General features: G+C 39.6%; 2 long non-coding RNA genes across 2 annotated transcripts; both read right to left on the bottom strand.

Annotated features, from left to right (window-relative positions):
* Positions 1 to 970: 970 nt before the first annotated feature.
* On the bottom strand, positions 971 to 2,440 carry LOC149482675 (uncharacterized). Its single transcript, XR_016316620.1, has 2 exons — positions 1,708 to 2,440; positions 971 to 1,633 (listed from the first exon to the last, which is right to left on the bottom strand). It is a non-coding gene; the product is annotated as an uncharacterized LOC149482675 (long non-coding RNA).
* A 12,420-nt stretch (positions 2,441 to 14,860) lies between these two features.
* Positions 14,861 to 16,415, bottom strand: LOC149482676 (uncharacterized). Its single transcript, XR_016316597.1, has 3 exons — positions 15,870 to 16,415; positions 15,682 to 15,743; positions 14,861 to 15,607 (listed from the first exon to the last, which is right to left on the bottom strand). It is a non-coding gene; the product is annotated as an uncharacterized LOC149482676 (long non-coding RNA).
* Positions 16,416 to 23,550: the final 7,135 nt, after the last annotated feature.

Below are 23,550 nucleotides of genomic sequence, written 5' to 3' on the forward strand. Positions count from 1 at the left end.
TATTGTAACATTCTCTGTTTGAATATATACTTTTGTTATTAAAAATGCCGCCTAAGAAAATGACTAAGTTACCTGATAGCGACGCTTCGGATGTTAATGATCCGGAAGATATAAATGATTCGCAGTTATCCATGTTATTAGCTAAACGCGAAGTTATATTCGAAATGGTGCAACACATGTATGATTTGTCTTTAAGACGATACACAAAAAAAAATCCACTGCTTGGCGGGCGGAGTCTAATAGCTCGCTATCGCGAACGCGGGTGTGCGCGAAGTCATTCTTGCAAACTCGCCGCGCTGCCGCTGGCCGACTCGGGACAAACATGTATGGAGTCGTCATACAGTTATAATATTGTTATACATTTATTCAATTGTTGATTTATTGGTTTTATTTTCTTGCTTATAAACAAATAATCTTCTTTCCAACAACTACTTAGACATTATTAATAATTATTATTATTTCGTAATGTTTACTTTATTACAAAATAATACAGGTTATAAATAATCTTTAAAATAACAAAAAATATTGTTACTCTGAAAAAATGGAATGGTAATCAATAACGCGGACTACTGAATTGATTTAGATAGAATTTGATGCTGACGTAGATATTACATCATGCCCAGAAATGAAAGGTACTATTTCTGAAAGAAGTTATAAACCCTAATTCTTCTCAGTCAAAGTCAAGAGTGGAAGATATCACTAATACAGTAAAACTGATGCGAAACTTTGGATGTTAATTTGTATATTTTTTTGTTAGTTGTTACTTAATCACGTCAAGACTACATTACCAATTTTGATAAAATATAGCTAATTGCCTGGATTTACACATAGGATACTTTTTATCCGAACTGAACACTTCTGTGGGATAAAACAGGATTCACGATATAACCTAATTCCAAGCGGGCAAAGCCGCGGTCGGAATGATATTTTTTTAAATAGAAAAATTGTTTAAAAAAAAACACAAAATATATTGACGCATGTATTTATTTTTTGCACTCTATTATAATTGTAATTATTCATTACAAATAATCAAAATAAAATAGCCAGAACAAAGTTAGGCCCTGGTAGGGTAGGTAGGCAGGTACAGCAATGTGAGACGAACACTGGCTTATTTATACCAATAATAATGTTTTATAAACATTAAATTAAGTTTACAACAAAAATACATAATATTAGCTAATGTGAAAACGAATCAACCAATCATCCCACAACAATGAAATGTGCACACAAATATTCATCCAAATCGGTTCATGTGATTAGGAGGAGTGACTGCAGCGCCATCTTCCGGGCCCAATTGTGTTTCCAGATCACCCAGGAACTCAATTTAATATACTTACACAAAATTTTTCGAAATTAAAACTCACATTACTATGTAAATATGAATATAAACCTGTTTTAGTACTAAGCAATTTCCCGCACAGGTGTAGTAAGTATAAATGAAATAAATATCAACATCAAATTCTTTATACAACATACTTATCTACCACCTACTAAGAAATGTAATTCTTGAAATTTTTTCGTATTTTTTTTAAATATAATACTACTCCAATGAGCTCCTGTTCCATATCACGTCCGCCATACTTCCACTAAGTTCACCATGATTTTTTATTTCTTTGCACTTTGTTGCTTTTTGCTAAAAATGGAATCATGCGATAAAACCAGTAGAACGTTGATAACATACATTTTTGACTGAATAAAGGTACTTACGAAGGAGTGGGTTCACATTGTGAACAATCAGTGGGTTTATTTTCCTTCTGGATTCCAGATTTCTGAAAAGATTATCTATGCTATAAATGAAAAAAATCTTACACATTCGTTATGTACTTAAAACAGGGGTACATATCAAACATCGTCTATAATACAATTATCATCAAATTTAAAATAAAACCAACTTCTTCATTAATTTGTTCCAATTGTAAGCATTCTTTTTTCTCCAACCTTTATGTTTCTTCTTCTTATTTTCTTTATTGTCCCCATTTGTCTCATTTTGTCTTATCGTGTTGTCACCCTTTTTTACGATTGCGCGAGCGACACAAGTTCCCCGTGTGACGGCCGTAGCGGGAATGACTCGTGCAGCGATCGGGGTAGGAAGGTACAGGGCGGCTCTCGCTATATTGGCTGGTCGCGCGCTAATTTCAAGTATTTCTTGTTTATTTCAAAACCATCGCATATTTCAAAATTCTAAATCGGTAGACGTATAGGTTGTATATTTTATAGTTAATATCCAAAAAGTCGTAACTTTACGTTTGTTATTTTGAAGATGCCAGAGATTATAAAAAAATAACAATGAGAACTTTGTATTTTTTTTCTATCGAGAAAATATCATGGAATCATGTTTCTAAAACGGTAGACGTATTGTGTTACTATTGAACTTTCTTGTCAAGAATTTTCATCACGACAACTTTAATAATATAAAAATTACGAAGGTTTGAAAAGGGCCGTAAATGTTAGAAAAATTAATTCATCACCTTAAACGTTCATAACAACGCCTCGCTTATGGAAAGTTTCCTTGACGAGTCCGCGCAGATAGAATCACTACGTGAAAGATTTGAAAAGTGTTTAGACGAATACAATACTCGCTTATTATTATTAACACCTACCGCGAAACCTGATTATAAAAGCCTCGTTGCATTCGAGTCTTTATATAGCAGAGTTATAAGAATTAAATCGCAATATTCGCAACTAAGTCCGTCGCACGGAGATATTAATAATTTGCATAAAAATAGGCCTAAATTACCGCCTATCGAATTAGTACCATTTTCGGGTGATATTCGCTCATTTCCGCTGTTTCTTTCGAATTTTGAATCAATTGTTCACAACAATCCCGGCCTTACAGATGCCGAGCGTTTATATTATTTACTAGGTAAATTAACGGGGAAGGCCACAACTGTTATAGCTGGTATAACCCCCTCCGCTGAAAATTATAATTTAATTTTACAAACTTTAAAAAATAAATATGATGATAAACGTATGTTAGTTTCCGCGTATTTAAATCAAATGTTTGATTTTAAACCTTTGCTTTCTCCGTCCGCAACAAACTTTGATTTATTTACTGATAACTTTATTAGCGCAGTGCGCGCCTTACAGAATATAAAGTTAGATAATATTACAGATTTAATGATTGTTCATATCGCGTTGAAGAAGTTAGATTCAGATACTGTTCGCGCTTTCGAGACTAAGTTTGGTAGTGAAATGCCTACTTTTGATAACTTAGTTCAATTTATTCAAACTCGTGCGAAGGTATTAGAACGCATTCATCCTTCCACAAATTCGGGAATAAATAATCCGCCTCGAAAGAATAATAATAATTATAACCGCAGTTCAAATAATACTTCTTCCGCACCGCCTAAGACGTATCAGTCTTACGTAACAACCGCTGATTCCGCTTATAGTTGTCTTTGTACAAATATTACGCATCAACATTTATTTAAATGTTCGAGTTTTCATAAAATGAGTCCGCAGGAACGTTTGAAATACGTAAAGGATAGAAACGCGTGTATAAATTGTCTCAGTATTAAACATCGAGTTTCTAGTTGTTCGTCTAATTTTAATTGCCGCATTTGTAAATTAAAACATCATACGATGTTACATTTGAAACGCGAATCGTCCATTCCCGCGCCTGCGTCTCACCCCCCGCCGCGCAGCACACCGCCGTTGCCTGCGCCGTCCGCGTCGGGCGAGTGCGTCCGCTCCGACATTGCGCTATGTACCGCTAGCTATACAGCTGATACTGATAACGCATTTCAATGCAACGCGCCCGCGAATAAACAATGTACTATTTTATTATCAAGATATGGTAACGCCAATATAATTAAAATAGTAAATGTAGAAATTAAACATTTATTGTTTGTGGTGTGTTCCTTCATCCTTCCCTACATACGAGCACAACCAATCATCGCGTGGTCACTAACCACGTGACACGTCCAATAAGACGTGAACGCGACGTTCGTGTCGCTGCAGTCAGTCGAGTTCGCTCCGTTCCTTCGCGAGGTTCGGGACTCGGCCACCGCCGGAGAGCTTCCACGAGGCTCTCTAGATCATCAGGCATTGTGCCCTTGTAACACCACCGGGGTATCCCGTGCCCCGGCCCTTGGTCGCGCTCACCGCCGCGTGTGTGTTTGTGTGGAGTGTGGGACTGGACGCCGTTCTTGCCCGCCGCGAGCTGGAGGACCCTGACCGCGTGGCGGCGCGTGTGTTCTGGACGCTACTCCCTCCGACGAGGTACGTGCCGTGTGTATCCTGTCTATCCCTCTTTGCTAACACCACGTAGATCAAAATACAGTCCACTTTCATATCGAGAATACATTTACGTATATTTTTATATTGGCGCGACCATTGAGGAGACGAAAACCTAAAATTATTGTAAACAAATTGCCTTGTAAATTCGGCCCAACATGCAGAAGGTCATTCAACGAACGCTGGCTTCCAGAAGTTGGCATGCTAGCATCTAAAACCATGCGCAGCTTAGTCGACGATTTATCCTCGCGCAGAACAGCGTGATGCGGTATAATATAAATAGGTGTAGGGTCACGCGGATCATACGGAGGCGCGGGTGAAATATAATTTTTCGTTAGATAATCTTTTATGACGTCATTATATGCCAACCTTAATTTAGGTGAAGCTTGAAGCTTTCTTTCGAGGCACATGAAACGTTTGCGGGCAATATTTAAATGAGTCACCGAGAGTGTAGAAATCATCCTTAAATGGAAGCGAAACGATATATCTGCCACTCACGGGGTCGCGGGTTGTATTTAATTTATAATATTCTTCGCATTCAACATCATCGGGATGTTGAACGGGCGGTGCGGTAGGAAGCTCCTCGAGCTCCCAGAAACGCCTGACTAATGAGTCAATAGCGGCGGTCTCTTGAACGTGACAACACGTCAAGGGCGGTTTATGTATGTTAGGTATGGTGGGTACTGAACCCATTATTACATAGCCTAACACCGTGCGCAATGCAGCGGGCGCCGACGAGTCACGAGATGCATGAACTACGTCGGGGAGAAGCAGATGAGGGAACAGAGAAGCACCGATTAATAAATCGATTTTATTTGGCGTACCAAAACTCTCATCTGCGAGCGGTAAATGCGAAATATGCGATAAGACAGAAGTGTCTATAACAGCGGTAGGTAATAAATCCGTAACATGATCAACAACTAGCGGTGAAATATTAAAAGATATGTTGTTGTCAAGACGCGAATAAAATTGTATATTTATAGAATTACTATTTATAATTTTTTCTGAACCACCGAACCCCTTAATAATAGTACGTTCGGTTTTCTGCGGTTTAATACCTAAACGTTCACAACATTCATTCGTAATGAAGTGACAAAATCCACAAAATCTCGTACCGCACCCTCTGTGGTTCCACGAACCCCAGTGGGCTCGTTCGGACCCATCTGATTGGCCTCTTAGGAGTCTCGATGGTGAGTCTATCGCAGACATTCCCGAACGAAAATTATTAGCGCACACTGTGTGTCCGCCTATAAAGCATTGCGCTTTATACGATACCGCCCTTCGCGTCTCGTCGCGTCGTGTATTTTATATTTATAGGTTCCTTATATTATTAACCCGCCGCGGTGTTATGATGACCGCAGAGGAACTTAATTTCGCTGAGAATAAAATTATTCCCGCCCTGCAAAATAAATATTTTGCAGAGGAGTATTATAATATACTCTTTTATAAATTTTATTCGCAGGCTTTCAACCGCTTGAGGCCTTTTATTCGCAACAGACTTATCCTCATCGGACGTCTAAGCGATTCCGCCCTGGAATATGCACATAAGCATCCAGTGATATCACCGCGCAATGATCACCTAATTATCATGATCATTGACTATTATCAGATTAAATATTTTATGGATATTGTAACGCATTTGTTTCGTGTTATTTTAATTACCGCGCTTTTATTAGCTTTACCCGCACCTCAAGTCAAATCTGATCACGTCAGTTTGCTTGATAGGTTCTCGCTACTGGACAAGTTAGTTCAGTCGTTTTGGAAACGTTGGAGAATGGAATACTTACACGGTTTGCAGGTTAGGCAGAAATGGAATTCGCCTTCCACACCTATTACTCCTGGAACGGTCGTGGTTGTAATAAATGATAATGCACCGCCCCTAACCTGGCCTTTAGCCGTCGTAGAGAAAGTACATCCTTCAAAGGACGACGTCGCGCGCGTTTGTACAGTTAGAACCGCCAAGGGAACTTACCTTCGCCCGGTCGTTCGTTTATGTCCGCTTCCAAGACAATAGTTATACCGCATTAGTATATTACCGCAGTTAGTTAAGTTTAATTTTAAGTTTTTGCACCGCTTTCGTTTATAATTTCTTAGTTATAAAACCGCTGTGACTTTAGGAATTTTTTATACCCCGCTCGCTTTACGCGATCCTAGAGTCATAGAATTTGTTAGTTATATTTCCGCCGTGACTTTTAGGATTTTTTATTATCCCGCTCGCATTTTGCGCTCCTAGAGCCATAGAACTTGTTATTTATATTACCGCCGTGGCTCTTAGGACTTTTATCAACCCGCGCGCATTATGCGATCCTAGAGTCATAGTTTTTCGCTGTATCTTATGATTGGTTTTAAATGGTGACCCATTTAGGGCGGGTGGATATGGTAACGCCAATATAATTAAAATAGTAAATGTAGAAATTAAACATTTATTGTTTGTGGTGTGTTCCTTCATCCTTCCCTACATACGAGCACAACCAATCATCGCGTGGTCACTAACCACGTGACACGTCCAATAAGACGTGAACGCGACGTTCGTGTCGCTGCAGTCAGTCGAGTTCGCTCCGTTCCTTCGCGAGGTTCGGGACTCGGCCACCGCCGGAGAGCTTCCACGAGGCTCTCTAGATCATCAGGCATTGTGCCCTTGTAACACCACCGGGGTATCCCGTGCCCCGGCCCTTGGTCGCGCTCACCGCCGCGTGTGTGTTTGTGTGGAGTGTGGGACTGGACGCCGTTCTTGCCCGCCGCGAGCTGGAGGACCCTGACCGCGTGGCGGCGCGTGTGTTCTGGACGCTACTCCCTCCGACGAGGTACGTGCCGTATGATCCTGTCTATCCCTCTTTGCTAACACCACGTAGATCTAAATACAGTCCACTTTCATATCGAGAATATATTTACGTATATTTTTATATTGGCGCGACCACTTTACTTTAATTAGGCCCACATTTTTATTTTCATCTCTTTCAGTATTAGTGACTTTTTTTATTGCCTGCCATGTTTTTTTGATGTTGTTTTGATGTTTTAGAAGTTCAGCTTTGTAATAATCTCTTTTCAAGTTTTTTAATAATTTCGTACAAAAGTTTCTATAACGTAGGTAAGTAATCCTTAGAATTTGGTTATTAGGAACGTCTTTCAGTCTTATGTGCATGTTGTCTCGAGTCTTTATACAACGGAGAATTCCAGGTGTAATCCACGGTTTTAGTATTCGTTGCTTACCTGATATCTTAAAGGTCTTAGAACAATATTTCATGAGATTAATTAACTTACAATACAAAATATCTGTCGCCAAATTAACATCCATTGCTTCGAGAACCTCACTAAAGTCAGCAGCCTTCAAATCATTGCATAATTTTATTACGTCAATTTTAGTTATAGTTCTACTAAAGCTCAATTTACTAGATTTTTCTTTAATTATATTTAACATAACTGGCTTATGGTCAGTTACATAAGTGTCAATAATAAGTGTGGTATATTGACACCTTGTTTTGAGCATTACATGATCAAGGCACCTATTCCCACGGGTTATCAGCGTGTGACTAGCTAGAAGTCCATGACTAGCTAGTAAATCCAGGTAAGTGGTAGAATGTTTGTCTGTACTATTGGAATGGATGTCAATATTTATATCTCCTATAACCGAGATAGTCTTGCATTTAGAAACCGTGGTAAGGACTGAATCCAACGAGTGCAGAAAAGGATCTATTCCCGAAATGGATGGTGATCTGTATAGGGCCACAATAGCGATTTCATTTCCCACATTCAGAAGAAGGCAGTTAGCGTCTTGAAATTTTGGCTCTTTAATAGATATATCCAGACCGCTTTTTGAGTAAACAATTATGCCTCCATTTTGATTTAGACAGTTTTTAGTAGACGATGTGCTATAATTGTTCATTTTCGGATAAGGCTTCTCATTGTCTATCCAACACTCTGTTAGTATTATGATATCACATTGCATATCTAATCTTTGTATAAGAACTTCGAGAGCTGGATAATTTTTATTAATACTTCTAATATTTAACGTTAGAATACTGAAAGAATTCTTCGATAAAGTGACAAAAGACCTGCACTCTTCTGGCAAGCAGTTCCTAGCATTCGTTACAATGAAGTTGTCTATATATGTGCACAATTTAGATTGTTGATTTTTATCCATATTTAATAACATAGGTCAGATTATGCCACATGAAAATATGAAAGGTGCTGATTGATCTTAAATTAGTATAAGTGTGTAATAATAGATATTGTGTTTGATGATTGAGTGTGCTGTGAGATTGTATGGTTGGTGAGAAGTATGTGAAAATGTTATGAAATATTAGATATATGAAGTATGAATGTATTTTTAGTGTATATTTACACAACAAGGGTACTTTTAACAACATATAAGATATTAAGTAGTACACATAACATAGTAAACAACAATTACATATTATCTTGCACAGAAACATATTTACACTGTATTTATTAACCCGTTTTTTTGTTTCAGGTCGACGAGTTGCTGCTCACTATTGATTATTATAGGAGGCGAACCTTCACTTTTCCTGATAAAGACCCGTCCGTTCGAGGTCCAGCAGAAATCATATTTATTTGTTTTTGCTAAATCCCGGGCCAAAAAGTATAACCGTCTTGTCCTTGGAGTTAGATATTCTGAGACGTACACATAGCTTTTGTCCCCCAGGCCTAAATGAGCAGTGTTGAGTCGGTCGGTTGTATTTGACGCGTTATATTTTTTTACTTGCATGTAGTATATTAGCTTTCGTAATAGTCGAACAATATTCAATGATTAAAGTTCTATCAGTAGCTGATTTACCCCTTATTCGATACACATCTTTTAAATCGCTTTGTTGGTAATCGACTCGTAATTTAGAATGAAGTTTCTCTACAAGAGAACAAAGTTCATGTTTAGATTCGCGGGGCTTCGCAGGTATTCCCCTTATTTCCAGGCATGTGCTTCGATTGTGACGATCCGACTCCTCCAGTTTGCTCTCCAATTTTTTTATATAATCTTCGCTTTTCGCCTTCTCGCTTTCAAGAGATACCACTCGTTTGTTTAAATCTTCGCATTGTTTAATGTAGTACTCAAGGGATGCATTCATTTCGATATTTGTTTTACGTATTTCGCTCAACTCCGCAAGCACTTTCGAGAGCATGGACATGATTTCATCTTGCTTATCAATTGACGGAGACGGGGAGTGTGGGGAGTTGTTTGTACGCTGTCTTTTAGTCCTCGAAACTTGGTTTACAGCAGCATTAGTTGAACCCTCCATGGAAGAGACTTTGGGTGGTGTGCGTTGCATTTAAAATAATGGTAATTTAATATTCACTATTTAAGTGTTCCTTACTGCAGCGCATTAGCAAACTCGCACCTCAATTTATCTCCGCTCTCGAGGTACCAGGAATGTAGCAATATCAAGAGGTGTACTCACTGCGGATGACGTATAAGAGATGGGCGCGCTAGTGATTGGAAGCGGCCAGAAGAGGTTGGGCATGGGCGGGCGGAGTTTCCAATTGGGCGTGGCTATCCCCGATTTGTTCTCGTACCAGGCGCACAGAAGTCAGCGTCGCACTTAATACGTTAACCTCTTATTCGTTTATGCACTCCTATTTTTTGATCGAGAATTAACTAAATTGAAATTCGATTTAATTATTGATAGACGAACAAAAATAAAACTTATTACACGTCTACTCGCGAGCGAGATCCGGGGGGAAGGGCACAATAAGACACAAGTCTGCGCATTTACCGCTAAGAAGAATCCCTTTATCGCGACTCCCATTTTTCAAAGTACTCCCCTTAAAGCCACAGCCAGTATCGGAATTCTTGGTCTCGAAATCACGAGTGATGTGCAGTTCTCTTGTCATCTGGAAGGAAAAGCTAAGTTAGCTTCCCAGAAATTAGGTGTACTCTGTAGAGCGGGGCAGTATTTCACTCCGAGCCATCGCCTTAAGCTTTATAAGGCGCAAGTCAGGCCGCATATGGAATACTGCTCCCATCTCTGGGCCGGTGCACCTCAACAGTATCTCCTTCCATTTGACCGAATCCAACGGAGAGCTGTGCGCCTCGTTGGCGAGCCAAGTCTAACCGATCGGCTTGATTCTTTAGCACTGCGTAGAGAAGTCGCCTCATTATGCGTCTTCTACCGCATTTATCATGGGGAGTGCTCTGAAGAACTGTTTGGAACACTGCCTGCGGCTGAATTCCACCACCGTACAGCACGTCACAAGCTCAAATTCCATCCATACCATCTGGACAGCTGGCGATCAACAACAGTTCGCTTTAAAAGAAGCTTTTTGCCTCGTGCTACGGAAATTTGGAATCTGCTCCCGCGGGCAGTATTTCCAATGAGATACGATTTGGGGACCTTCAAGAAAAGAGCGTACACTTACCTTAAAGGCCGGCAACACACTCGCCATACCCCTGGTATTGTGGGTGCAAGTGGGCGACGATGTTCACTTAACATCAGGTGACCCGTCTGCTCGTTTGCCTGCTATTAACATAAAAAAAAAAAAAAAAAAAAAAAAACACTACGTCATTGTCCCGTCACAAAAGATTAACTCCCGAGTAAATATTTTGTTTGCAACGAGAGCCTAAACGTGGAGCCTTTGTCGTCAACCGTCCACCAAGTGTTCAGAGGACTGTTTTATTCTACGTATTTACTTTAGTACCTACACTGCATATTTAATTGGTGTTTTATAAATTTTAAGCCTTAACACAAAATGTTTCTTCATTTTCCTCCGAATTTATTTTTGTCTTGAATAAATATGGGCTTAAATATAAGCTTCAATCCCGTGGGTGGGAATATTTCCGACCCTTATTTGGGACACGTCATATTATGTATTATAGACAAATATTTAGAGGTAAACAAGTAATTATTTAAGAAAAATCTTCCAACCAGATAAAGGACGTAAGTAATTTAATAAAGAAAGAAAAAAAGAAAGAATCTATATGGAATGTAAGGTGGGTACAAAACCATGACTTGCCTTTTAGTCTTCTAAAATTAGGATCAGCAATATCCAAGTGAGGTATCCATTCTCCAATTTTAGAAATAGGTAGTATAGTATATAATGAATATAGTTTTAGCTTTGAATATATATTATATGAATATTGTGGTATTAAAGACTCTAAACAATACTGGATTTACATATTGAATATTGTGTGGATTATGGATATCTTAGTAAATATTAGTCTGAAATAGAAGCCTGATAAAACCCTAATAGCTCACTGCATTTCCTATCTAACTAATTTCAACAGAAAATATATTCAAATTGCTTTGTTCAGTTTTTATATTTAAATTGCAGGTTTTACATTTTTTTCATGAAACTAAAATGTGAGTCAAGTACAAATTTAATTTATACAAGAATAAAATAGTCTCTACAAAGTTTTTATGAACTTTCTTCATTCATTTGCTGTAGTTTCATTTTAACGACATTGTCACAATTGACCAAGAATCAAATATTTTGTTTTTTATATGTATATTGTACTTTATGTCTATTGCGTACACAAATTGCGTAATATGAACATAATTATAATAAATTTTTCTATAATAGTTCACCTGAGAAACTATAAATAATTAAATTAACCTACACAAAAGCCTCTAATTCCAACATGACCACAAGACACGTATTCCTATAATTCAGAGTTAATTGAAAATTTCACAGCAATACAATAAAATGTATGGCGAATGCAGTTCGGAATGTATAATGACTCGATTAGAATTGAGCGCATCCAATGCAGATCAAATCGAAGGAATTTCATTAGACTATAAGGTGCAAGGGACATTACAAGTAGTTATAGATAGAACTGTGGTAGACTATTGATTAATTACGTATTCTTTTTTAATCGACTTCAAAAAAAGGAGGAGGTTCTCAATGCAGCCGGTATATTTTTGTATTTGATATTTTCATTTATATTTCTACGTGTATGGAGGCACACAATTGGAGAGGAAACGAATTTCGAGTTTTGTTTGCTTATTTTCAGCCTTATTATCTAAATTTAGACCTTTTTTTATATCTTTTTGAAGGTTTTCTCACCGTAAACGCTAAGATACAACGAAGATGGAGACGATAAATCATTCCACAAGGTCTTGTATCATATTATTAATGACTTTAGGCACCGGCGTTAAAAAAAATTACATACCTTTTTAAAATAAACTTCATCATCATTACCCACTATCTTCATGACAATTAATATCCTAATAAAGTGTAATCTTAGTAACATACACACATACATCATAATAATACATATATATGTTCTACGGAATAAAATTAATAGTATTACCTCATCCACAAGCAATCTAACAACTAAACACAGCCCAAGTCACGTTCTATCGTTTCTTGTTGACCCTCCAAAGTTCCAAAGGTTTATAAAGTTCCTAACGAGAATTCGGCTTAGCTCTTTGTTTACTAAATTCCGAATTTTAGGTGCCTTTTGAACATTTCGGGAATATAATTAATGGGCCGACGTTTTTGATTGTATGTTTTAGGAGTAAAAAATAACAAGAACATCCCAGGGGCTTCATAACTTACAAACAGAATAGGTTGTAGGAATTATCGATAGGTACTTTTTGTACTATGGTAGAATTGGTAGAGTATAAACAATAGATTTAGAAAACTGTTTCAATGCTATAAACACATCAACAAAGTCTAGGGATATTTAATATTTCATCAAATTACTAAAAACCTATGATAAAATATGTTGTGATAATGAAAAAATAATTGTTACAAAATTTAACAATGCCAATAACATCTGAATTTCAATTTTCAACAATAAAAATCAAAGATATCCGCTCGTTACAGAAAGCTAAAGACCATTATAACCTTAACTAGAACTCATTTCAATAAGAACGCAAACGAAAAATCAAATGATCTATTTATCCGCTATACTCCGCTCCAGCGAGCCAAACAATCGAATCAAGATCAAAATACATCAAAGTGCTTCGGCCTTTTTATTCACATTCCTGATTGGTTTGCCCCATTAGGCCTATTTGGAAATACTGCCTATACTGGATTAATATATGGACTGATGTAATTTGAAAGTTATAGGTTTGTTGTGAAAAACACGTACTACGTAAGTTCGTAGGTAATTTAGTTTGCCTACGACGTAGCTACGGTGAAATGAAACATGGATGTTCTAAAATACATTTTATATTTTATTCCGTTATTTTTAAGTTTATATTAAAATATAAATGCTAGCCATTAATAAAATGAAAATTACGTGCATATCATGTCGTTTAAAAAATAATTATGTTCGTTTTAACTTTTAATACATTAAGAGCATTGGTTGGTTTTAATCGACTTTAAAAAGAGGTTCATTAAACTTGTATATAAATAAATAATAATGCGTGTAATCAATTTATAATGTAAAACGGTAACATAAATACATTTATTTAATATCTTATATTCATAATATTACGTTCAACAATTTCATGAAAGGTCTTAAAAACTACTATATTACTAATAAGGTCTGTTATACTGTTAAGTATTTACTAATAAGGTCTGTTATAATTTATCAGCTACACACTTATATTATAATATAGATTTTATAAGTATAATAAATTTATAACAATTACTTCTTAATTTTATAAGATTATTAATGAAAATTCGAAACCAAACGTATTTAATTTGGATCAACATTTGTTTATTAAATTGGGACAAAATTTTCGTAAAAATGTGATTAATATCGATTCCTATAACTTTTACTAGCTAAATAAAGTTTGTGTTATATAAGCAATACTATAGCTTTTTTGTATCACTAGTGAAAAAATGCATGGAAGTAAACTGTAAATAAAAGATGCATTTAAGTAAAATGCGCTAAAATATTTTTCCAACACTTTACGCAATGAATTACAGTATTAAAAAGAAGCGTCAATGAAGATAATGAAATACTAAGGGAGTTGTGGATAACTGTTTGTAGTTTGAGAGTTGGTAATTTTTTATTAAGACGATACACAAAAAAAAATCCACTGCTTGGCGGGCGGAGTCTAATAGCTCGCTATCGCGAACGCCGGTGTGCGCGAAGTCATTCTTGCAAACTCGCCGCGCTGCCGCTGGCCGACTCGGGACAAACATGTATGGAGTCGTCATACAGTTAAAATATTGTTATACATTTATTTAATTGTTGATTTATTGGTTTTATTTTCTTGCTTATAAACAAATAATCTTCTTTTTAACAACTACTTAGACATTATTAATAATTATTAATACATATTTCGTTATGTTTACTTTATCACAAAATAGTACAGGTTATAAATAATCTTTAAAATAACAAAAAATATTGTTACTCTGAAAAAATGAAATGGTACTCAATAACGCGGACTACTGAATTGATTTAGATAGAATTTGATGCTGACGTAGATATTACATCATGCCCAGAAATGAAAGGTAACTATTTCTGAAAGAAGTTATAAACTCTAATTCTTTAAGTCAAAGTCAAGAGTGGAAGATATCGCTAATACAGTAAAACTGATGCGAAACTTTGGATGTTAATTTGTATATTTTTTTGTTAGTTGTTACTTAATCACGTCAAGACTACATTACCAATTTTGATAAAATATAGCTAATTGCCTGGATTTACACATAGGATACTTTTTATCCGAACTGAACCCTTCTGTGGGATAAAACAGGATTCACGATATAACCTAATTCCACGCGGGCAAAGCCGCGGTCGGAATGATATTTTTTTAAATAAAAAAATTGTTTAAAAAAAAACACAAAATATATTGACGCATGTATTTATTTTTTGCACTCTATTATAATTGTAATTATTCATTACAAATAATCAAAATAAAATAGCCAGAACAAAGTTCGGCCCTGGTAGGGTAGGTAGGCAGGTACAGCAATGTGAGACGAACACTGGCTTATTTATACCAATAATAATGTATTATAAACATTAAATTAAGTTTACTTTCTAACAACAAAAATACATAATATTAGCTAATGTGAAAGCGAATCAACCAATCATCCCACAAAAATGAAATGTGCACACAAATATTCATCCAAATCGGTTCATGTCATTAGGAGGAGTGACTGCAGCGCCATCTTCCGGGCCCAATTGTGTTTCCAGATCACCCAGAAACTCAATTTAATATACTTACACAAAATTTTTCGAAATGAAAACTCACATTACTATGTAAATATGAATATAAACCTGTTTTATTACTAAGCAATTTCCCGCACAGGTGTAGTAAGTATAAATGAAATAAATATCAACATCAAATTCTTTATACAACATACTTATCTACCACCTTCTAAGAAATGTAATTCTTGAAATTATTTCGTATTTTTTTTTAATATAATACTACTCCAATGAGCTCCTGTTCCATATTATGTCCGCCATACTTCCACTAAGTTCACCATGATTTTTTATTTCTTTGCACTTTGTTGCTTTTTGCTAAAAATGGAATCATGCGATAAAACCAGTAGAACGTTGATAACATACATTTTTGACTGAATAAAGGTACTTACGAAGGAGTGGGTTCACATTGTGAACAATCAGTGGGTTTATTTTCCTTCTGGATTCCGGATTTCTGAAAAGATTATCTATGCTATAAATGAAAATATCTTACACATTCGTTATGTACTTAAAACAAGGGTACATATCAAACATCGTCTATAATACAATTATCATCAAATTTAAAATAAAACCAACTTACTTCATTAATTTGTTCCAATTGTAAGCATTCTTTTTCCTCCAACCTTTATGTTTCTTCTTCTTATTTTCTTTATTGTCCCCATTTGTCTCATTTTGTCTTATCGTGTTGTCACCCTTTTTTACGATTGCGCGAGCGACACAAGTTCCCCGTGTGACGGCCGTAGCGGGAATGACTCGTGCAGCGATCGGGGTAGGAAGGTACAGGGCGGCTCTCGCTATATTGGCTGGTCGCGCGCTAATTTCAAGTATTTCTTGTTTATTTCAAAACCATCGCATATTTCAAAATTCTAAATCGGTAGACGTATAGGTTGTATATTTTATAGTTAATATCCAAAAAGTCGTAACTTTACGTTTGTTATTTTGAAGATGCCAGAGATTATAAAAAAATAACAATGAGAACTTTGTATTTTTTTTCTATCGAGAAAATATCATGGAATCATGTTTCTAAAACGGTAGACGTATTGTGTTACTATTGAACTTTCTTGTCAAGAATTTTCATCACGACAACTTTAATAATATAAAAATTACGAAGGTTTAAAAAGGGCCGTAAATGTTAGAAAAATTAATTCATCACCTTAACATTTAAACATTAATAACTGTATCATCTGCACTGCAGCGTTTTTCTTCCGTGCGTGATAAACTCAAAGCCTACTGCTACTGAACTGATTTTAGTTCCGTTTTCACCAATGGATAGCGTGGATAAGTTCGTGCGTTCGTTAACGTGAAGGATTAATTAGAAAAAATGTATTCTCATATGTCTATATTGTTTTGAAAATAAATATTAACTTAAAATTGTATTTACAATATTATTTAAATACGCCTTGCCTCGATACATAACTCGCCTTGTATTTATTTATTAATATATTGAAGTAATTGATTAACATAAAAAATATAAAAATTTGACTCTTTTGCTTTTATTAATCAATTCACCAAAACTTATTATGTCTGCTTACAAATATAAGATTTATTCTTTAGTTACAGCATACTAGAGTATTTTATCAGATTTAACAAAATTCTATCGTGTTTATTTTTTGCACATGAAAAGGATACATTCCTTACAGAAGGACCGTACCTTATTGTTTTTATGTTGGCGTGAAACTCGAAGTTGAGTTGTCAAAAAATTAATAATTATTGTGTAAGTTATTAATTCAATTGCCGTAACTGAAATCTTATATATCGCAGTAATTTGGTTCTTCGTATTATTCTACATTATATTATTTCCATCCATAAACAATACTATTAAAAGAAAGTCATAACTATAAAAATGCACATCTCCTTGCCTACAATCCGCCATTCAGCAAGTTGGCTGCACTAACGCCATTAAAATAAGCCAGATGAATAGAGCCCGGGTTCAGGTGAGTGCGGATAATTAAAACTAAGAAACTAATTTAGAACATTCCAGAAGCTTCGATGCAAACATTCAGGTTGGATTTACCGAATGAATGAAATATTTTAGTGTTACTTGCATTGCGAGAACGGTAATAGGTAAGTAATTAAACTTAATGTGGATACAATTCTTAAGGGAAATTGTTCTGTTGTTGATAGAGTACTAAATTTACCATTTGTTTATTACTAGCTTTGTCTGGCATGTCATGCACAGTCAAAAAATCAGGCAGTATTTTCAATCCGATTTCAAACCGTAAGTGGTTGATTTTAAAGCCTGTATTTGACACAGGATCTTCAAAAACGGTGTAAAAGTGTGATAGATAGAAACAGACAGAGATTTTGATACAGGTTAGGTTTAAATAATAATTTATTTTCATTTAAAAACTTAAAGCTAAAAAGTAGGAAAATAAATAATGAAATACTCGGCCGAGCACAGTTATTCCAAAGGTAAGTTGTTTAGTTAGGTCAAGTTTTAGTTTGTCAGGTTTTGAATAAGACCATTATTATTATATTTATGATATTATTACCCAAAGATAAAATGTAAGAGACGTTAATGATAAATTAAAACTACAAGTAAATTTATTCAATTATACGTTTGAAAGTAAAACTTACTTTGTAAATATATTCATATTTTTACAGAGACGTGAAAGAGATAAGAAAATAGAAATGTGAATATAAATAGTTTAATCAAGTAAAGTGACCGAAGTAATATGAAAACGTGCTTTATCTACCAAGTGGTGTTAACGACCTTTAGTTTCTAACAGAAAATTTAACTGCTTTTTTAAAGGTGTAATATATGCAGGACAAGCATGTTCCCGTGACTTTGTCTTCGTTTGTTTTGTGTAGACAATATTAGTTCTTAAATTTAGATAAAGTTAATTCCTATGTAGACGAAAGCTCCATCAAAACTGGTGCTTCTCTTTAACACTGTTACAGTTTCGTAAGGTAAGATTTGAGAGTTTATGAACAATTCAATTAATAGATAATACAATGTTCCATACTGATAAAACTTTCACTGTCCTTAAACCTCGAATATGTACTGTCTTGTTCACTGAATTTAATTTATTTATTTATTTTGTAAGGGGGAGGGGTGAAGGGTGACAGAGAATGCTGATTGATACTACAGTATTTATTGAGTGAAAGTATTAAATACAGAGTACTGACAATTGTGATGCGTGCCGTGCTATCAAGGTGAATCCCAACAGGGGTGGAAGTTCACTATGATAACAACGTGCAACGGGAATATCTGGGTACTTGACACTAAAACGTCTCAGCAAAGGTGAAAGCGTATAGCGTGCGTGTATCCAGGACCTAGCCGGACGGAACGGAACGAACCGAACCACAAATACTACTACTACTCGGGTCTTCCACGCAAGCCTTCACAGGCTTCGGGGTAACTGTTCGGGGCGATGGCCCCTTTCAGTGGTAGCAACGCCGCCTGCAACTACAGGCGGGGCACTGGGTGGGACCGGATGGTCCAAGGTGTCATATCCGGGAGGTATCCTGTTGCAGTGCGATCCAGCCCGCGGTATCGCGGGCGATCTGCGAGCTGCTGCAGGGGAGAATGTCCGAGTGTGCTTCACCCGCCGCTCAGCGAGGTCGAGCTCGCCGACAGAGTGCCGGTGAGCGCCCGTCAGCCAGCGGCGAGGAAGCGGTCGTGTCCTAGGAGATTAGGTCACGTGGTAGGCCTCTTATGTCCGGCGGTCGTCGATGGTATGGCGCGATGCCGTGCAAGTGCTGGGATCGCGCTCCGTCGGCGCGCGCGAACATAGAGGAACTCAGGCGGCGAACGAAGTCGTCCAGGCTCTCCATGCGCAGGTCCCTGGAGATGACCTGATTCCGTACGAAGCGTGGTGCTCCGGAGATGGTGCGGAGCGCTAGCGACTGCTGCGCTCGCAGAGACTTGCGGTCCGTCTCGTTTGTCAGTGCGAACCACGCAGGGGCCGCATAGGTAAGACGCGTGCGAACGTACGCCTTGTATATGCACAGCTTCGTACGGAGAGGCAGGTGAGACGCCAGCATGGGGCGGAGTATATTCCGCACGGCGCGTGTCTGGGCGACCACGTTTTTCACATGGGGCCGCATCGAGAGTGTCTTGTCAATGGTCACACCAAGGTACTTGGCCGTCGGTGACCATTCGACATTCTCGCCCATGAGAGACACCGGGGGCGGCAAAAGGCGCGCCCGCCCGATGGAAATCGCCTGAGTTTTCCCCACGTTGACCTTGAGTCTCCAGTCCTCCAGCCATGAGGGAAGCGCATCCAGTGCTCGCTGCATCTTTACCGATGCGTGCTTGGCGTTCAGCGAGGTGGTAATAAACGCAGCGTCGTCGGCATATAACGCTAAAATGGCTCCGCCAGCGACTGGGATGTCGTCCGTGTATCTGCTATAGCAGACGGGCGACAGGCAGCTTCCCTGGGGCACACCGGCTCGGATGGGGCGCTCTGTGGACAAAGCATCTTCAACCGCCACTTGAAAACGCCTGTCTTGCAGGAAGGTGGCCACAGTCTTAACTACTCGACGCGGAGTAGTAGACGTGGACAGCTTGTAGATGAGTCCGGTGTGCCATACGCGGTCGAACGCTTTCTCCATATCGAGGAATACTGCAACCGATTGTTCTCGCTTGTTGTAGGCGGTAGCGAGGTGGTGCAGTACTCTCGTCACTTGCAAAGTGGTGGAGTGTTCGGCGCGGAAGCCGAACTGTTCGTCGCGTGGCTGAAGGTGGGGCGTAATGTGCAGCAACAGTAGTTTCTCGAAGACTTTCGAGGTCGAGGACAGAAGAGTGATAGGGCGATAGCTCTCAGGCAGCATGATGTTCTTGCCTTGCTTGGGAATCAGGATGACTCGGCCGAGCTTCCACGGGGATGGAAAGTGCCCGGTACGGAGGATTCCATTGAAGAGCCGCGTCAGCGTCGCGATAGCTCGCGGGGGTAGGTGACGTAGCGCTTCGTTGGTGACTCGGTCGGGACCGGGGGCTTTGCGCAGTTTAGTTCGTCGAATCATCCTTTGGACTCGACCAGGGGAGAACACGACGGGATCTTCTGTCGGCGGTATCGGCAATTCTAAGTAGTCCATCACCTGTCGCTTGATGGTCTCTACATGCTGCACATTCGCAGTTGGATTAGGCGTAAATTGCGTCTCCAGGTAGTCTGCGAAAATCTCCGCTCGATCCTCGGCGCGGTAACGTGGGGTTCCGTCACCGGCCATGAGGGGTCTAATCGGAGAGGGCTTCCTGGAGAGTTGGCGGCAAAGGCGGTGCATGCCGGACCAGTCATCGCCGGCTCGCTCGATGGCGGTGTGCCATGATTCGACTGCTACCGTTTCCAGTGCGTCTGAAATCTTGGCTGCCAGAGCGTTCAGCCGCGTCTTCATGGTCGGACATCGCAGGTTTTGCCATAGTCTACGCAGCTTCCTCTTCTTCTCTAACATCGCTTGGATGTAGGCAGGGAGCTGGGGTTTTCTACGAGTAGATGCCGCATCGAGTCTGGACTCTCGAAGCGCATTGGACATGACTGCGCTGAGGTCCGTTGCGAGTCGATCGACGTCTGCAGGGTTCTCAACTCTAAAGGACGGCGAGTGTTCAGCCATGTATTCGGCAAAAATTCGCCAGTCCTGGCGATGCTTTGTAGAAGGCAACGATGTCGTCAATGGAGTCATTGTCAGCGTCAAGAGGACGGCTTGGTGGTCGGAGATGAGGTGGTCATCCAGGACGTCAAGCGACGGTGCGGCAACGAGGCCGCGTGCTACTGCTATGTCGATGACGTCCGGAGTGTGGGCTGCACAGTACGGGTAGTGTGTTGGGACCTCTGGTCCCAGCACCTCGTAACCGTGGCGGTCTGCATCGTCCAGTAAGCGTCTACCATCCGGGCTTACGGTGTTGGAATTCCACGCCGTGTGTTTCGCGTTGAAGTCGCCAGCGAGGATCGTGGGCAGTGGCGAGTCCAACAAGGTTCGGACATCAGCCACTGCCAGTCGGTTTTGCGGCGGCTTGTAAAAGGCGAACACTCGGGTGGGCTGGCGGTCTATACAAATTTCCACGCCGAGGGCGTACGACGACTGCAGCTGTGGTACTGGTAGCAGTTGGTGTATGAGATTCCGACGGACCAGGACTACTAATCCCCTGTAAGCTGTCCCGATTGGCGAGGTGTGGTCCTCCCGGTAGACATAGTATCCGGAAACCTTCAACTTGTCTACTGGTCTGAGGTGCGTCTCGTTAACCAGGCCGATGTCCACTTGGCGCTGGGAGAGCAGGGTTTTGAAGAGGCGGGCTTTTTGCGCTGAGAGCCCGTCGGCGTTCCAAAAAGCAATGCGAAGCTCAGCCATAAGAAGCGCAGAGCTCCGCAATACAGCCCAGGATCAGCGGTATTGGGTCACGCTGCTCCTGGATGGCAATCAGCACCTGATTAAGGGTGCTGATGACCTTGGTAAGTTGAGGGTCCAGCGGCATCACTCGCTTCGCCTTCGTCCCCCGTGCGGGGGCAGCGACCACGGTGGGCTTGGACGTCTTGGTTGGCTGTGTCGCGCCTTGCGGTGCAGGGCGCGGCCTGAACCACAAATATCTGTATGCGGCCGAAGGTCACTATTCTTAGTGAGATAAACGATAGCGAGATCTAAATATCGTGATACGACAGCTGGTGCCATCTAGTTGTGAGTTCGGTCAACTTGCATACATTGTGTTACAGATTCTCCCCCTCTGTCCATGAAGTCGACCCGACGAGTAGGACAGGAACAGGAATGTAGCTTTATTGACGAGGTCTAGAAGCCTTGGTCTTTGTACTTTATTGACGAGGTCTAGAAGCCTTGGTCTTTGTAACGTTAGCGTCTGTGGTTTGCTTCTTAGTGGGTTCTGGCACTACGGCATCTTCAGAACGATATCTCGTTAAAGCCGAGGCATGATACACACTTACAGGTGTATTGGAATCGGTGCTTGCTAATCCAAAGGAGTGTTCAGTTACACTCTCCCCCTGCACCAAAACTGCACCCAAAGCGTAGCTACTAGCGTCAGTTTTAATTGTATACGGTACGATTCGGTTTCCATTGCCAACAGGCATTTTCTTGGTCAGACGAGTAAGTGGTTCGGCAATCTTAGCGAAAGCAGGAATGAACCTTCTGTACCATGAACACATTCGTACAAAACTTAATAAGTGCTTCAAGTTTTTGACGGGCCTTCTATTAGGCGTAAATATGTCAAGAAGCTTGTTAAGGTAAATTTTAATGTCTTTGACATCGATTGATTATAGATGACTGATTAATATCTCTGACTTCGATCGATTATAGATGAGGTGTTAGGGAAGAGATTACTCTCAAATTCACTTAACTCGCAGTCCTCATCATAACTCTTGAGACTAGTCATTGCATCTTCGTAGAGTGCATCTAAAAATGCGGAAGATCCGCCAGGGGACTCATCAAAGCGTCTCTTCCTGGGAGGAGGCGTCGGAATGGCTACCTTTATCAAAGGACCATATGGGCGTGGCATACAGTCTTCGGTGTTACTTTCTTCAGGTAACGAGGGCGACAAGGAGATGTCGTCAGATGTGACTGTTGCAAGCTCGACGTTCCCAAACTTGACAAAACTCTCTGGGTAGAGTTCAAATTCCTGTGATGGATCTTCAAGAAAATGCCATGTGCACTGCGGCAAGTTCATCACAATGTGAGCATCTTGTATAAATCCAACTCCAAGTAGGGTTTTATTCCTACGCGACTCAGGTAAAACCAACAGGGTTGTGAGGATTGTGCGATCGTTAATTTTTATTGGAGCCTGTGTTACTAAAACGTTTTGTCGTTTATGGACACCATCAGCCAACGTTATTCCGACTCCTAACTCCTTGAACACATATCCTTTCCTTCTGAGCTCGCAATACAACGCGTAGGACGCTATGCTGGATTTGGCACAGCTATCAAGAAAGACAGCGCCGGTGATGCCGTCAATATCGACATATACTACTGGCCGATCCCTGGTGTCAGCGGAAGTAGATATGGCGCAGAAACCAACATTCTGGTCGGGGCGCTGAGTTTTACTGGCGTGGCACGTCGGACAGTTGCTTCGCACTACTCCAGGAGCACCACAGCCGTAACAACTGAATTTGGGTGTCGATGGTGAAGGGAACTGGGTAACTGCTTCTTTAGCTTCAGTTTTCGTACCTTTTTGCGGTACGTTATCCCTGTCCCTTCGGGCACTTAACTTCTTACAGTTCTCTGTAGTATGGCCAAAATTCTTGCAGAATCTGCATTTCATTTTACGTGTGGGGACTAGTCGGGCATCCAACTTGTGTTCAGTAGGCTTAACTTCATTTGAA

Source organism: Colias philodice, chromosome 14 (genome assembly GCF_061535455.1).
Source record: "Colias philodice isolate Cphi_HAF_F1 chromosome 14, ilColPhil1 Martin Lab GWU primary, whole genome shotgun sequence".
NCBI classification, from domain to species: Eukaryota; Metazoa; Arthropoda; class Insecta; order Lepidoptera; family Pieridae; genus Colias; species Colias philodice.